The sequence below is a fragment of the Pan paniscus genome, chromosome X, assembly GCF_029289425.2.
Source record: "Pan paniscus chromosome X, NHGRI_mPanPan1-v2.0_pri, whole genome shotgun sequence".
Lineage (NCBI taxonomy): Eukaryota > Metazoa > Chordata > Mammalia > Primates > Hominidae > Pan > Pan paniscus.
In genome coordinates, this window is record NC_073272.2 from 10,523,629 (window position 1) to 10,533,394 (window position 9,766).

Sequence of the window (9,766 nt, forward strand, 5' to 3'; positions counted from 1 at the left end):
AAACCCCGTCTCTACCAAAATTACAAAAAACATTGGGTGGCACCACGCCTGTAATCCCAGATACTTGGGTGGCTGAGGCGCGAGAATCGTTTGAACCCAGGAGGCGGAGGTTGCAGTGAGCCAAGATCGCACCATGGCCCTCCAGCCTGGGTGACACAAGGAGACTCTGTCTCAAAATAAAATAAAATAAAATAAGATAAAATAAAACATATAAGTGTTCTTATGTGATGATTATCTGAATTGTTTCTTTTTTCTTTGCTTTTATTCTACATGGGTATTACTTCACTTGTTTTAAAGAGTTGTGTGTTCATAATAAAGGCTCCCTTTTCTACATAGTTGGTCTTCCCTTCTTCCCTCAACATTTTAAAAAAAATTCTACAAAATCTACACAATTAACATTCTTCCTTTGGATTTAAGCTGAATTATTAATTTCTCCCCAACATTACAGTTTTTCAGCAGCTGGGAAATGGAACCAAATGATGTTTAATTCTCCCAGCAGTGATGTGAGGAAACCTGCACAGAACATTGCTGCCCAGAGAGCTCCCCCAAGCCTGACATCCAGTGTGGTTTTGGCAGCATGAAGGCATGGCCGACTGTCTGCATGACCGAAATTAGTCGCCAGCCCCTCCAGAGGTCAAGACTGATACAGGTGGCCCAAAGCCCCCACTATAAATCATCAGCATTAACTGTCTAGCATGACTCAAAGCTCCAGGTAAACAAACACGTTATGATCAGGCAGGATATTCCAAGGGTTTAGAGGTTATCCCCTGGAAGGCTGTCAAAGAACAGACCTTTCTTTGGAAAGTGCAGGGTTTGGACAACACAGACCTGCTGAGCTAACCTACTACTGCACTCTCAATGAGTGGCTCATTTAGCTCTTATTCTGAGTTCTCTCTCTCTCTCTCTCTTCCTAAAAAGTTCAGATCCTTGTGGATGGAAAATCTGGGAAACACAGCACTCACTGTAAACACACCATGCCTAGAATTCGGCTCCTCTTCAACAACCCGGGCTTTTGAACTGGGTCGAAGTCACTATGCCAGGATGACATTTTTTTACCTTAGAATGAATTCCCCCCAGGTGGCTCCTCATCCTCCAGGTATACAAGGCTCCTGGATGACCCATGGCCTCCACGGGGCACACCGGAGTCTGAATCACAGCTGATTTTCTGGATTGCCCTTGGACTCAGCAGGATGATTCCACATCTTCCAAATTCTAGATATCCTGATATCGCAATATTTTTTATCCCTGTTTCTTAATGAAAGGGTAAATGGAGGTAGAGGTGTTTCTCAACAACCTGCAACAACACATGTTTCTTTCAATTATTCAGTACTTAATTGGAAATCAAAGCCCCTTTCTAATGTATCAATAACATTGGGAATTGATGACTATTGTGTAGTTGTACTTAATCTACACCATGCTAATTCCTAACATGGGCTATGGAGGCAGCAGAGCGGCAGGTGACAACATATGCACTTCTCTCCCTCTCTGCCCAAAGCTCCTGGTAACTGTCAAATGAGCAGAGGACGGGGAGACAATAGGAATATTTTAAAACTGTGGTTTTCAGGTTGGGAATATATTAATATCATACAACCTAATTATTTCCTTACTTTGTCTATATTGTTGTATATTACCCAAGCTTCAGAGCTGTCAGAGCAAACCTCAAAGATGAGGAGCCAGCTGGCAAGTAAAAAGCAAAACAAAAACAGCCCATTGCTCAATGACTAGGATTTTTAGTTCAATTACATTTCCTTGCCATCTAAATAGCCAGATGCAATGACCCACAGATAGAGCCAGTGTAGAAAATAGTTCAGCCTAACATAATAATGTCTAAAGGAGTTAGTAATTGTTCTACTCAATTTGTTTCAGCCATTCTATTGGAATTCCTATTAATTGGATTTAATGGTAAATATATGGAATGTCATATAATGAAACAACCTATTTAGAGCACACCAAGTTTCATGGACAACAAGTAACAAATCACTTTTTAAAAATCAATACCAACCAGGCCAGGTGTGGTGACTCACACCTGTAATCCTAACACTTTGGAGGCTGAGGTGGGAGGATTGCTTGAGGCCAGGAGTTCAAGACCAACCTGGCCAACATAGTGAGACCGCCATATCTAAAAAAAAAGAAAAGAAAAGAAGAAGAAAAAAATGAATAACAATGTGTACAGTGAGATCAAAGAACACTAGCTACCATCTAACCTTGGTTTAATACTCTTAAATCCTTGAGAAGGCTGGCATACATGGAGTCTCTCCGGGAAGACATTTGAGGCAGAAAACTGGAATAGGAGCAGGCAATGTGTCATTTCATCATCTGAAATGGGGACTTTATTAACTTGTCTGAGTATAAAGTCAAGAAAGAAAGTATTTTTCAGGACTGTTTAATTAAATGTCATTCTGTTTATCAACACAGGGAAATCTGGCAGCAATTTCTAACCATATGGGATTTTTGAAAGTATATGAGAAACATGTGATTATGTGTTTAGCTGAGTATTATTTAAAATGTATGCAAAATCCTGAGAGGGCTTTTAACTAAGTTCCTAAAATCATCCTCTGGTGCATTCTATTTGATATGCTATTGTGTGCATAAAATTGTTCCAATAGAAATAAAGCAGAGCCTTAATAAAACCAACCCGGCCCGCTTTAATGACCTCCTTCCTGTAATTGTAAATTCCATAATCGTTTCTTTTGACTGTAGGCAACATAACAAGACAAAACCTATAATTTTCTAAAGGAATAGAATCAATACAAAAACAAAGGTGTTTCATACTGCTTGCAGAAGATAAATGTATCCTGCAAGCTGAATGATGGCAGATCAGCTTGTGCTCTTCTAAATCATCTAAATATCATCAGTGCCTTTGATTACAGCCTCAGGCCCAGTGCTTAAAAAATCAAAGTTCGCTTTCAAGGAATGTCATTTAAAAACTGCTGATCATCTAAGCCTTGGGAGGTCAAGGACACTCTGATTTCCTTTATACTTACAAGTTTAATTTGATGTTTGCCAAAATAGACTTAGGTATAAATTTTACATCAAGATGCTAAGCAGAGCCCCACACAAAATATTTATAACTGGGATTTGTTAAATATAAGATTATTTTTATGACTGGGACATTAGAGATGCAACCATCAATGAATTAAAAAAATAAATTTTAACAACTTTCTCTAGCATCAAGTTGAAACTCAAGTCTCAATAGAGCAAGTTTCAGGAACAGGTGGGATTTCAGGAAGTTTCAGGAACAGCAGCTCAGATTCTCTTCTTAAAGGGGGATTCCCTCTTGACATGAAGCTGGCAACTCACTCTGCATGCAGAACATGCAACATATTTCCATGCCGGGGAGAGAAGGATGTGACGTCATTCATTCACTCATTCAGTCATTCCCTTATTCGTCTATCTAATAGCTGTCAAGACTCCTAGTATGTGTTGGGCATTGTACTACATGCTAAGCATATAGAATCTCTTTTCTAAACTCAAAAAGTTGTAAGTAGGTGGTAGTAGTGGTCAGGTTAAAACATTTGTGAAAAGAAGAAATTACAGTGACAAGTGCTACAATAGATAATAAGTGATGTAGGATCCATAAGGAAGAAGGACAAATTATTTGTAGTGTTGACAGGGAAGACTTTACAACAGGAGAAATTATCTGAGATTAGTTTGGAAGGATAAGGACAAAAAGGTACTCCAGTAGAAAATTGGGACAAAAAGTAGAAAAATGGGGCACTTTAGTCTGGGAGTCATCAAAGGTGGGGTATACTTGGAAAGAATAAACTTTTTGTAGAACTATAAGAGATTTCAGGGTCTGTGTGAGTTATAGTTTCAGGAGATAAAGTTGAAGATATTTGGGTACAATATATTGAGGTATATCATAAGCCAAGAGATAATATAGGTTTTATTTTTGCACGTCAGTGGTTCTCAATCAGGGGCAACTTTGTGCCCCCTCCCTGGGATATTTGGCAAGGTCTAGTTTTTGCTGTTACAACTGGGGAGGGGGGCAGGCTACTGGCATCTGGCAGGTGGAGACCAGGGATCCACTAAGCATCCTACACTGTACAAAGTCCCTACAGCAAAGACTCTGTCCCAAATGTCGACAGTGCTAGGGTGAGCAACCTTGCTCTAGATAATGGAGATTAACTGAAAGATTTTACACATGGAGAGAAGTAAAGGGGTACTTTCTAGGAAGGTGATGCGACATCTTCTAGGAGGTTTGCCACATCACGATGGTCATCACAACGCTGGGAGGCAATAAGACAAACAATATTCGTCTGCAGGGAGAAAAATCAACTAACTTCTTGAGCATCTACTCTATGCTGGATATTCAATGTGTTGTATCAATCCCCCCATGATATTGGCAACTGCTACTTTCTGCAGCAGTGGGGACCATCAGATGAAACAGGATGAGACTAGAGGCTGGGAGACTAGAGGCTGGAATACCATATAGATCAAAATTCACTCTCACATGGAAATAGTGGAGGTCTGGACTGTAGCAGTGTCTGTGGAGGTGGAGATCTGAGAGCAAAGAGGAAGGTCAAATCAAAAGGAATTTTTTACCAATTACATGTGAGAAGGGTTTAGCCACCAAATGGAAGGTTTACAGAATGACTTCGAGGTGGCTGGTTTGGAAGAGTGGGTAGCTGGAGAGACTGTAAAAGGAAGTCTCAGAGGACAGGTACAGGGCCACCCACACTTGTGACCTTTGGGGTGCCCATGGGAGGTTCAGATGTAGATGCCTGGTAAGCAAAGGGAAAAATAAGTCTCCAGTTGTAAAGAGACCTCAAACAGATATGTGTTTAAGAGTTTGCAACATCACAATGGTCATCAAAACACTGGGTGTCATTAAGAGAAACAATATTTGCCTGCAGGGAGAAAGATCAACTAATTTATTGAGCATCTACTCGGTGCTGGACCGTCAATATGTTATCATCTCAGTCTCCCCATGATATTGGCAAGGAGACTGAATGCAGACAGGCCCAGGAAGGCGCTCAAAGTCAGGCAGCCAGTCAGAGGCAGAGCCAAGCTTGGAACCGTGTCTCACCAAAACCAATCCCCATCCATTCATTCTTTAAATAATATTTATAAAGTGAATTGCTGCGTGGAGAGGAGAAGCCACAGAACAGGTTGAGAAAGAAGACCCTGAGATAGGAAAAGAAAAAGTGAAGAATGATGTCATCAAGTCCAAAGGAAGGAAGAACTTCAAGTAATAGTTTCAGTTATCCATTGTAAAAAGACTCAGAGTCAGACCAGAGGATGTTTCTGCCATAAATTGCTATCCAAATGATATCAAGTCATGCACACACACACAGAGTTTATATCAGAGTTAGAATGTGTACACTGCATTAGACACTGAGCATCATCAGCGTCTTGCTGGAGTGCCAGGAGCAAAAAACAGACCATAATTTGTAGAAAAGTACTTAGAGTTTGAGGAAGTAGAGCCAGGAAGAACAGAAGGAAGGTAGGGTGGTTGCTATAGGGAAAATATTTTACAGATGAAGATTCAGACTTGAGCATAGATGTAGGCTGAAGGACTTGAGTGGAAACACCAAAGTTTGAGTATGTAGGAGAGAGGGTCTAAATGAGAGAATGAAGGAGTTGGCCTTGGAGTGGAGAAGGGTCCACCGTTCCTCTAAAATAGTGGTCTTCAATCTTCTTGGGCCCATAGACTCTCTTGAGAATCTCGTGAACGTTTTAGATATCTCTCCAGAAAAACAACTGTAAACATTCTCAAAACTGGGTATGATCTTAGGGAGTGGTTGCTAAAATCTCCTAAGCTTAAAATTTAACAGGTTGTCCTTGAGAGTGAAGAGGTGCTATTAATGTTATTATAGAGGACAACAGGCTCCATTGAAGCTTCAAGCAATCCCAGACTGGTGAATTGGAAGTGGCTGGAGAATGTGATGATCTGGATTTCCTCTGTGCTGGCATTGATTATCAAGTTATTTTTATTGATTATTATTACTAATCAATTTATAATTGATTTGATATTAATTTGGTATTAATAATTATCAATAATAAATAGTATTATAATCAATAATCTATAATTATTGATTGTGATTAATAATCAATAATTATTATTGATTATTATTGACTGAATCACAGTAAGAGTTCCCCTGAAGTTCCCCTGAAAAGAACAGTTTGCATTTGTTAGGAAAGAGGTGCTCTGGAAATTGATTTCTTTCAAACAATTGGCTCCTGTGAAATCCTTGCAATATCCTTGTGTAAAGCCAAGGTTATGTGGATGACCTCTGAAAGCCATTGATGTGGAAATTCCTAATGTAGAAAAGGTATCAGAAATGTTTCTGGAAATGTTTACACCTGGAATAGCAATTTGGTATATCCCGGGGGAAGTATCCAGAGCGAGGAAATCAACAGGAGCCCAAAGTTTTGCATTCTATTTATTGAGTAAAAATGTATAGATTGCTAGCCACATGACAAGACCTGCTCCAAGTGCTTTATGAACGAATTTATTAAATCCTCATCATAAGTCTACTAGGTAGGTACTGCCATTATCCCCATTTTACAGAGAGGGCTATAGAGGCACAGTGAGATAGCAGGGTTGATCTTAGTTTGGGTCAGAGGGTAGATTTGGAACCAGGCTGTTTCCAGAGTCTGGCCTCCCACTTCTACTCTATATTGAGAAAGTTTACATATTATAATATGTTCACATATTCACTCAGTCAACTCTTCTTATAAGCTTTTAAATATCATACTTGTTTAATCACATGTATTCTTTAGTATTGTAAAGGTAACTATCTATCCTCTGACAAGGACTGTAGATGGGAAGAAATGCATCCAGGAATCTAATTAATCACACCAGGGCCCTATGGATACATTTAGGGGTATGGGAACAGTACCTCATCACTACTTATAGGTTTTGAGAGCCTTCAATGAGCCACCTCTGAAGCCTTTTTAAAGATGGCTGGACGTGCTTAGGCAGAGGGTCCCTGATTTGTGTGCTAAAGCGCCTTCAAATGAAGGAGTTTCAGGTGAACAGAAATTCTCAGATGTTAAATGCTGCTACAACTCTGGAAACACTGCCTACTCCTGCCAGGTGACCAGAAACTCAATCACCTTCTCCGCTAACTGACCTCAAAGCAACTTTACCCATAATAGCTAAGAATACCAGCCAATACTTGCTGCTGAGTATTTCTTGTGGGCCAGGCTACACACACACACACACACACACACACACACACACACGCGCGCAGATGCAGATGCAGGTACTCAGTTTGCACAGTGGTACAGTAATGCAGGGTCATAAAAATAAGCATGCAAGTTGAAGCCATCTGAAGCAAGCTTAATAATCAATGGGAAATTATAATTTATCTGTGGGCCTTTAAAATTTTTGCCAAAATATTGTAAATTCTCATATTCTAAGTTATAAATACATAAGGACGTAAATGCGTAAGTATGATCAAGTATTTTGATGGGTGCAAGGTTTCCTTGGGGAGTGATGAAAATGTTCTGCTTGACGTCTTTTTATTATATAACTTTTGCTACAGAGACAGCATCTTTTCTATGCCTTACCAGATTGTCACATTCTTTTCTGCTTGATTCGCCTTCAAAATTTTACCCTTTGTGCTGAAATATCAGGATATATTTGCGAGTTTCTTTAGCTTGAGAGTTTTTGCCAGCATTGCTTCCTCTGGGACATCTCGATCCTTTTCCCCACAGCCACCTCATTTCTGTTGACAGGTTTGACCTCACCACTTTTCTGTGGCTGCATACCTAGAGTCTCTCAAATGATGGCAATACTCCCACAGTCATCTATTTCTTCAAAGACTCCTTTATGTTTGATTCTAGCTTTACCACTCTTCATTTCTTTGCTTTGTTAGCCAAATCCCTCTGTTGAAAACCTGCTTTGTTAAATGTTGTGTGTGTGTTTTTCATGGGAGATAAGGAGGCAACACAACCACACGCTTTGCTGTCTTTGCACAAACGGATATGTGATCATGATGCACATCGTTTTTAATGCAGTGATGTGTGGATGGAAGAGCTAGCAGCAAAGTTTGTATTGTATGCAATTCCTCACAGTTAACATAACATGGTAACTGAAGCTTGAACTGTGCTGTAAGGAGACTGATGTTATTTGACTAAACTGGGGTAACTGAAATTCAGGAGTATTAGAATCTTACTAATTAAGGACTGCTTCTGTGTGTTTATGTGTGTATGCAAAATCATTGATTTATCTCGCACATTGCAAGCTCTATTATTAAAACTAATTTACATAAGGGAAACGGAGGCACAGGTTGATAAAGGACCCACAGCTAACAAGGAATGGGGCTGGGATTTGTGTCCAGGTGGTCAGCTCTGGAATCCAAGTACTTAACCTCTCCAACACACTGCATTTTTTTTTTTTTTGAGACAGATTCTCCCTTTGTCACCCAGGCTGGAGTGCGGTGGTGCAATCTCAGCTCACTGCAACCTCCGCCTCCCGGTTTCAAGAGATTCTCGTGCCTCAGCCTCCGGAGTAGCTGGGATTACAGGCGCCCACTACCACGCCCGGCTAATTTTTGTATTTTTAGTAGAGACAAGATTTCAGCGTGTTGTTCAGGCTGGTCTCGAACTCCTGACCTCAAGTGATCCACCTGCGTTGGCCTCCCAAAGTGCTGGAATTACAGGCTTGAACCACTGTGCCTGGCCCACACTGCATTCCTCAGTTGGCCCAGCATAATTTACATTTTTTAATGTAAAAAATCTATTTTCTTAAATACTTGGATAATAAAATCTGTTTCCCCCCCCCCTTAATATTTCTTGGAGAATGGCCTGGTAAGAAACTGTGTTGGACACTCAGGGTTAGGAACACTAAAGATTAGAAAGGGGAGAACAAAAGCTAGATGAGGCTAGTTATACAGCAAAAGTGTGCATGAACTAGTGTAGCTGCAACATAGCTCTTCGTTTTACTTTGTGGCAATTTCAGCATACACCTATATCTATTGTTTTTCCTTCCATGGGTATCTGCTGTTCAGACACCTTCAACAAATATTTATTCAGCTCTTACTCGATGCCAGGTTCTATGTTAATCTCCTGCCTTTAGACCATGGGTCCTTTCCTTGTTTTGCCTCAGTGTGTGTAATATTTAATCAATCTAGGTTACAGCATAATTCTTTTCCAATAAGGAGCCAACTACTTTAAAGAAAGAGGAAAGAAACACGAAATGAGACTTAGTAATCAAGGACAGGTTTATTTTAGAGAAATAAACTTGAGAGGGTCTTCTGGCCAATTTTGGTCAGGAGCCTTCTCTCTTACAGACTGAGGATATTTAAGGGCTTTGGAAGGAGGGGCTTATCGTAGGTCTAGAATGTTTCTATGTGAGGGAAACTTAATTGCGGGGTTGGAATGTCTCTGGTTGGAGGGGAGGCTGTCTCGGGGTTGGCATGTTTCTGGTTGGAGAGGGGTTTATCTTAGGGTTGGAATGTTTCTGGTTATGCTGACATTAGCTATTAGGCTGATGTTTTAGGGCTGGATTTAGGTGGTTTTTTAATCAAGGGGAACTTAGAATGGTGGTGTTTGTTCAAGATGGAGATGCTCCCGCTCTGTCAACTACTGTCTGCACAAATCTGTTGCTTCGAAGGTTGGTATTAGTAAACACAATGGCCTGCATTTATAAAAGTGGGTTTTCAGTTCTTCATTTCAAGTTTACCTGTCATCTTTGGCATATGTCCCTAGAGCTCTGCTACCCTAGAAAATATACACATTACAAATGTAAATCACAAATAGTTTTGGCAGATGAAACACAAGACATCCCATTAAATTTGAATTTTTTTCCATTAGA